This window comes from Salvelinus sp. IW2-2015, linkage group LG3 (genome assembly GCF_002910315.2).
Source record: "Salvelinus sp. IW2-2015 linkage group LG3, ASM291031v2, whole genome shotgun sequence".
Lineage (NCBI taxonomy): Eukaryota > Metazoa > Chordata > Actinopteri > Salmoniformes > Salmonidae > Salvelinus > Salvelinus sp. IW2-2015.
In genome coordinates this window covers 10244043-10251113 of record NC_036840.1, presented here as the reverse complement: position 1 = coordinate 10251113, position 7071 = coordinate 10244043, and the positions used below count along the sequence as shown (strand labels likewise).

Below are 7071 nucleotides of genomic sequence, written 5' to 3'. Positions count from 1 at the left end.
GCCATTTTATTAGGGAAATCACACCTTCACAATTACATTTTGTCTCCTACAAACATTGAGTCCCCTTGCCGTTGGTTTGCTATTATAAAACAGACAGACAGGCATCGAGGCATTCAGGTACTCTCGATGAACGTTAGAATGGACCAAATGACCTAAGCGACTTTGAACGGTATGATGGTCAGTGCCAGACGCGCCACTTCCAGTATCTCAGAAACGTCCGGCCTCCTGGGCTTTTCATGCTCGACAGTGTCTGGTGTTTAAGAAACGGTGCGACAAACACACATCCAGTCAGGAGTCCTGTGGGTGAAAACAGCTGTGATGAGAGAGGTCGAAGGAGAATAGCAAGAACCGTGCAAGTAACAGGCGGGCCACAAACAGGCAAATAACAGCGAGTACAACAGTGGAGTGCAGAACGACATCTCGGGTTGTGCAACTGGACGGGCCCTTGTCACGGATGGGCTTTATGGGGATGTGCAACTCGACGGGCCCTTGTCACGGATGGGCTTATTGGGGAGTGCAACTCGACGGGCCCTTGTCACGGATGGGCTTATTGGGGATGTGCAACTGGACGGGCCCGTGTCACGGATGGGCTTATTGGGGATGTGCAACTGGACGGGACCGTGTCACGGATGGGCTTATTGGGGATGTGCAACTGGACGGGCCCTTGTCACGGATGGGCTTATTGCAGCAGACGACCACACCGGAGTGGAAAAACAGGATTTAGCGTAAGCAGCATGAGTCCATGACCCCATCCTGCCTGGTGTCAAAGATACAAACTGGTGGTGGTGGTGGTGTAATGGTGTGGGGGAATTTTTTCCTTGAACACGTTAGGTCCTTTGATCAAATCAAATCACATTTTATTGGTCACATACACATGGTTAGTAGATGTTAATGCGAGTGTAGCGAAATGCTTGTAAAGGACCTGAAGCGAGGCGACCATCTCTGTCGGCGCCATCTTATATATGATACCAATTGAGCAACGTTTCCATGCCTCAAATAATTCWGGCTGTTCTGGAGGCAGGGGGGGTCTGACCCGGTACTAGATGGATGTACCTAATAAAGTGGCCACTGAGTGTACATAGCACACATATCCATTTCATATACAGTCATTATATAATTATTATCAAGTAACCAGAGTTGGAGGCAAGACCAACACAGATACCCTTGTTATAAACATCTYCATTTCATATTTACAGTCATTTACATTGGCTTACAGTAAATAAGTAATTTACATTGGATTACAGTTTTTTTTAAATCACATAAATTGGCTTCCTTCAAGTCCATCCACTACAGCTAGTGCCTTGAATTTTCCCCTCACCACGTCACCTGACCTGGCAGGCCAACTATGGGCCTATAGACGGGTCAGGAAATGCCATTTCAAATACAATATTACAGGGATGATCTGTTGTAAACTGAGTGAAAAAGGTGCTGTACTGTACCACTAGTCCTGTACGGAGGAGCAGACAGTGTAGGGTTTGTGTGACGTCGGCTGCGTGGACACTGCTGTGGTACGGGTTGCTGTGTTTACTGTAGCCTTTCTCCAGCTTCTCCAAGAAGGACATCAGACAGGAGATGGGGATCTGTAACATGACATCGAGAGTTCACATGGAGTTGGGTCCACTGTGTTGGGTCCACTGTGTTTGGTCCACTGTGTTTGGTCCACTGTGTTTGGTCCACTGTGTTTGGTCCACTGTGTTTGGTCCACTGTGTTTGTCCGTACTGTATCATCAACCTCTCAACGTCATCTGTGTCGGAATCTGCTCCCGAGATGTACTACTTTACCAACTAGAATAATTCCATCTAGCTAAGGACATATGTGTGTTCACTTCAGCAGACAAACCGTGTGTTTTTCGGGCAGCGAGAGAAGTTTGAATTGTTAAAGGCTAATGTAGAATTAAATCTGTACAGAAACTGAAAGAGTCAAATATAGTAAGGAAAATGAGTCCAAATATAGCAAGGAAACGAGTCAAATATAGCAAGGAACGAGTCAATATAGCAAGGAAACGAGTCAAAATATAGCAAGGAAACGAGTCAAATATAGCAAGGAAACGAGTCAAATATAGCAAGGAAACGAGTCAAATAATACAAGGAAACGAGTCAAATATAGTAAGGAACGAGTCATATAGTAAGGAAACGAGTCAAATATAGCAAGGATGTGCGAAGTGATATAGGTGGAGACCTTGAATCTGCTGTTGAGTTCGTATCGTGTGACCAGCTCCAAGAACAGGGTCTGTAGTGCGTGGTCATGGCAGACAGTGTTCAGGGCAAACACATCAAAGTTCCACCGGTCAATGTCCTAAAGATGGAGAGGATCGAGACCCACAGAATCTGATCTCATTATGTCCACATTGACTTTTTCAAGAAATAGAGACAGTCTGATATTAAAAAGGATAACTACATTTATTTAATCTTTATTTAACTAGGCAAGTCAATTAAGAACAAATTGTTGTTTACAATGACGGCCAAACCAAGAGGCAAAATGTCTCCTGCTGTGAAATAGCCATTTGACTACATCAAAACGTAGTAAGGTCATATTGTAGTAAGTTTTTTTTTATTTCTTGTCCACATGACCTGACCAGRACAAACTAGTCACGTGGTCAGGGACAGTCCTGGCTCGGCTCTCTATGTGGTGACTAATTGGCTTAGGGAAACGGACTTGCCTAGTTAAATAAAGGTTCAATTAAAAAAATGTGGTGCCTAATGAAAGACTTATAGACTGATAACAGATAAGACGTTGTTACCCTGAGACAGTTGCCGACTGCTGCAGGTTGGTCCGGCATGGCAGCAGTGTAGGCCCTTCTGAACATCCTGGAGCAACAGCACATGGAATGTTTGGCACTGGACAATCTCAGAAGGGAATCTGTCATTTCCTTGTTTTAACCTGAATGTGGATCATGCATTTCACTGCTAACGAACCTAGATGAACTCGTCCTGACCCTGTGACACACACACTTTACAAACCCCATGCACAACTTGATTTAGGAGGAGTTTTTTTTTTTTTACATTTCATTTCTTTCTCAAATTAATGAGGAGGACCATCCTCCTCTACCTCACTGGGTGAGCCTCCTTTGCATGTATATTATAAATGAACCCCCTCATTAAGGATAAGAACGTTTTATATCTACCTCTCAACGAATATCCCAGCCTGCACTGCATGGACGATGCTGCGGAACTTTGGTTTGTCGTCGGAGCGACGGGCAGGGCGGCGGGCCCTCTGAGTGAAGGTTGAAGCCAGCCAATCAGTAACCTCCGTGGGCACGCCATCAGAGTGCAGCTTCTGCGAGGTTCATCCGTCTGCATCCAGACCCGGTCTGAGAGGAGAGAGAACAATCAGACCCGTCCTGAGAGGAGAGAAGAACAAATCAGACCCGGTCTGAGTGGAGAGAGAAACAAATCAGACCCGTCTGAGAGAGAGAGAGAACAAATCAGACCCTGTCTGAGAGGAGAAGAGAACAAATCAGACCCTGTCTGAGAGGAGAGAGAACAAATCAGACCCTGTCTGAGAGGAGAGAGAAAAAATCAGACCCTGTCTGAGAGGAGAGAGAACAAATCAGACCCGTCTGAGAGGAGAGAGAAACAAATCAGACCCGTCTGAGAGGAGAGAAAAAAATCAGACCCTGTCTGAGAGGAGAGAAACAATCAGACCCTGTCTGAGCGGAGAGAGAACAAATCAGACCCTGTCTGAGAGAGAGAGAGAACAAATCAGACCCTGTCTGAGAAGGGAGAGAGAGAGAACAAATCAGACCCTGTCTGAGACGGGAGAGAGAGAGAACAAATCAGACCCTGTCTGAGACGGGAGACGAGAACAAATCAGACCCTGTCTGAGAGGGAGAGAGAGAGAGAACAGATCAGACCCTGTCTGAGACGGAGAGAGAGAGAACAAATCAGACCCTGTCTAGACGAGAGAGAGAGAGAACAAATCAGACCCTGTCTGAGAGGGAGAGAGAGAGAACGATCAGACCCTGTCTGAGACGGGAGAGAGAGAAACAAATCAGACCCTGTCTGAGATGGAGAGAGAGAGAACAGATCAGACCCTGTCTGAGACGGGAGGAGAGAGAACAAATCAGACCCTGTCTGAGAGGGGAGAGAGAGAGAACAAAATCAGACCCGTCTGAGACGAGAAGAGAGAGAACAAATCAGACCCTGTCTGAGAAGGAGGAGAGAGAACAAATGCAACCCTGTCTGAGACGGGAGAGAGAGAGAACAAATCAGACCCTGTCTGAACGGAGAGAGAGAGAACAAATCAGACCCTGTCTGAGACAGGAGAGAGAGAACAATCAGACCCTGTCTGAGACGCGAGAGAGAGAGAACAAATCAGACTCTGTCTGAGACGGGAGAGAGAACAAAGTCAGACCTGTCTGAGACGAGAGAGAGAGAGAACAAAATCAGACCCTGTCTGAGAGAGAGAGAGGAACAAATCAGACCCTGTCTGAGACGAGAAAGAGAGAACAAATCAGACCTTGTCTGAGACGGGAGAGAGAACAAATCAGACCCTGTCTGAGAGGGGAGACGAGAGAAACAAATCAGACCTGTCTGAGCAGGAGAGAGAACAAATCAGACCTGTCTGAACGGAGAGAGAGAACAAATCAGACCCGTCTGAGAGGAGAGAGAACAATCAGACCTTGTCTGAACGGGAGAGAGAACAAATCAGACCCTGTCTGAACGAGAGAGAGAGAACAATCAGACCCTGTTCTGAGACGGGAGAGAGAACAAATCAGACTCTGCTGAGACGAGAGAGAGAGAGAACAAATCAACCTGTCTGAGAGGGAGAGAGAGAGAGAAAATCAGACCCTGTCTGAGACGGGAGAAGCAGAGAGAACAGATCAGACCCTGTCTGAGACGGGAGAGAGAGAGAACAAATCAGACCCTGTCTGAGACGAGAGGGAGAACAAATCAGACCCTGTCTGAGACCGAAGGAGAACAAAATCAGACCCTGTCTGAGACGAGGAGAGAGAGAACAAATCAGACCCTGTCTGCTGAGACGGGAGGAGAGGAGAACAAATCAGACCCTGTCTGAGAGAGGGAGGAGGAACAAATCAGACCCTGTCTGAGACGGGAGGGACAAGGACACAATTTTCTTTTGTTTCCCTTTTTCTAAGCGGCACAGTATTCATATCTGTTGGATGAAAAATGTAACTAGAAGGGAAACGTGTTTCGGCATTACATCCTTCATCATTGTGCTTTGGGTCATAGCCCCGAGACACGTTGGCCTCCGAACACCTACTGGCTTAGGGAAATACTAATATAACAAGCCTACACTTGTGTAAAAAACACATGGGCAGTGGATAGGCCTGTCAATTTGCCTAATATTGTGGAGCTTTTGGTCAGAGTAAAAACAAGGATATGATTATGTAGTTAGTGTGTGTGCACGTGTTTCCAGCCTTAAGCAGGCAGTAGGGAAAAAAAAAAAAAAAAAAAAAAAAAATGACAAGGTACAATTACAAACTACAATTACAACACTACAATTTAACACCACAATTTAACACCACAATTACAATACTACAATTACAACACTACAATTACAACCCTATAATTTCAACAAATAAACCATTACAATCAATGGAAACAACTGCAATCCTCAATTTAAGACCGGAGTCTTAACGGCCCTAGCAGCACCAGGGAATCCAGATGCAAGAATTGGTTAGGTTATCCCAACAATGGGAGGCATTAAATCTGTGGAGACCACAAGGAACTCAAGATTTAAGCAACCTTGTGAGCGGGTTTGGTAGCTCATTCTTTTATAGTCAGGTAAGTTGGAAGTTTGTGTTGTAGAACTTACAGTATCATGCAGTATAATCACACAAAAGTTGCCATACTGTGTTGCTACCATGTTGTTGCCATGTTGTGTTGCTACCATGCTGTGTTGCCATGTTGTGTTGCTACCATGTTGTTTGTTCCTACCATGTTGTTGTCATGTTGTGTTGCTACCATGTGTTGCCATGTGTTGCTACCATGTTGTTGCCATGTGTTGCTACCATGTTGGTGTCATGTTGTGCTTCTACCATGCTGTGTTGTCATGATGTGTTGCTACCATGTTGTTGTCATGTTGTTCTACCATGTTGTGTCATGTTGTTTCTACCATGTTGTTGTTATGTTGTGTTGCTACCATGTTGTTGTCATGTTGTCGTTGCTACCATGCTTTGTTTTCATGTTGTCGCTGCTACCATGCTGTGTTGTCATGTTGTGTTGCTACCATGTTGTGTCATGTTGTTTCTACCATGTTGTTGTTATGTTGTGTTGCTACCATGTTGTTGTTAGTGTGTGTTGCTACCATGCTGTGTTGTCATGTTGCTGCCAGCTATGTTGTTGTCTTAGGTCTCTCTTCGTGTATGTTGTTGCTGTCTCTCTTGTTTGTGTGTTGTGTTTTTCCTATATTTTCATTTAAAAAAATAATAATAATCCCAGCCTCCGTCCCCGCAGGAGGCCTTTTGCCTTTTGGAAGGCCTCATTGTAAATAAAAATGTGTTCTTCACTGACTTGCCTCGTTAAATAAAGGTTAAATAAACACAAATAAAAGTTTGGTACTGTACCTGGTTCCATCAATGTAAACTGCCTCCAGTAAGGATGCTGTGTAGTCCAAGTTCTTCTTCAGATCTTCACAGTCCACTTCTTTCTCCTCCAACTGTTTGATCATACACCTCAGCCTGGAAAGAGAGTCCCACTTTGAACAAACAGCTTCCACAGTCTTCATACGCACTTTATGCCATAGGCCTTATGGAGGATTTTGGTCTCGTGAATAATAAGCTTTTAGAGAATTTGAAATCTTCCACACTGCACTTGCTTAGTATCAGCTTTGTATCAGCCCTTCGTCAGCGTTTTTAAGCCTCAAAAGTTCTTTCATTTACAGTAGGAGTGAAAAAGTCATTTCGGTGACGAATAACCTTGGTTCCTGTCATAACACAACAGTATTATCAGGTACAAGATCTTCAGCGAGACAGCACTGTGGTCAAAACACAGTCAGGTGTGTGATGGCAGCAATTACTAAGCAATTTCCCCCATATTTGTATGTTGTACTTCAATGTTATGAGCTGGCAACTCAGCGCAGATGTCCAGTAACTGCTTTGGCAACAG

At 44.9% G+C, this 7071-nt stretch overlaps 1 pseudogene; it reads right to left on the bottom strand.

Moving 5' to 3' along the window:
* LOC111981107 (dual specificity calcium/calmodulin-dependent 3',5'-cyclic nucleotide phosphodiesterase 1B-like) overlaps nt 1-6829 on the bottom strand; it is a 20447-nt pseudogene extending 13618 nt beyond the window's left edge.
* Between the last annotated feature and the right edge of the window lie 242 nt (nt 6830-7071).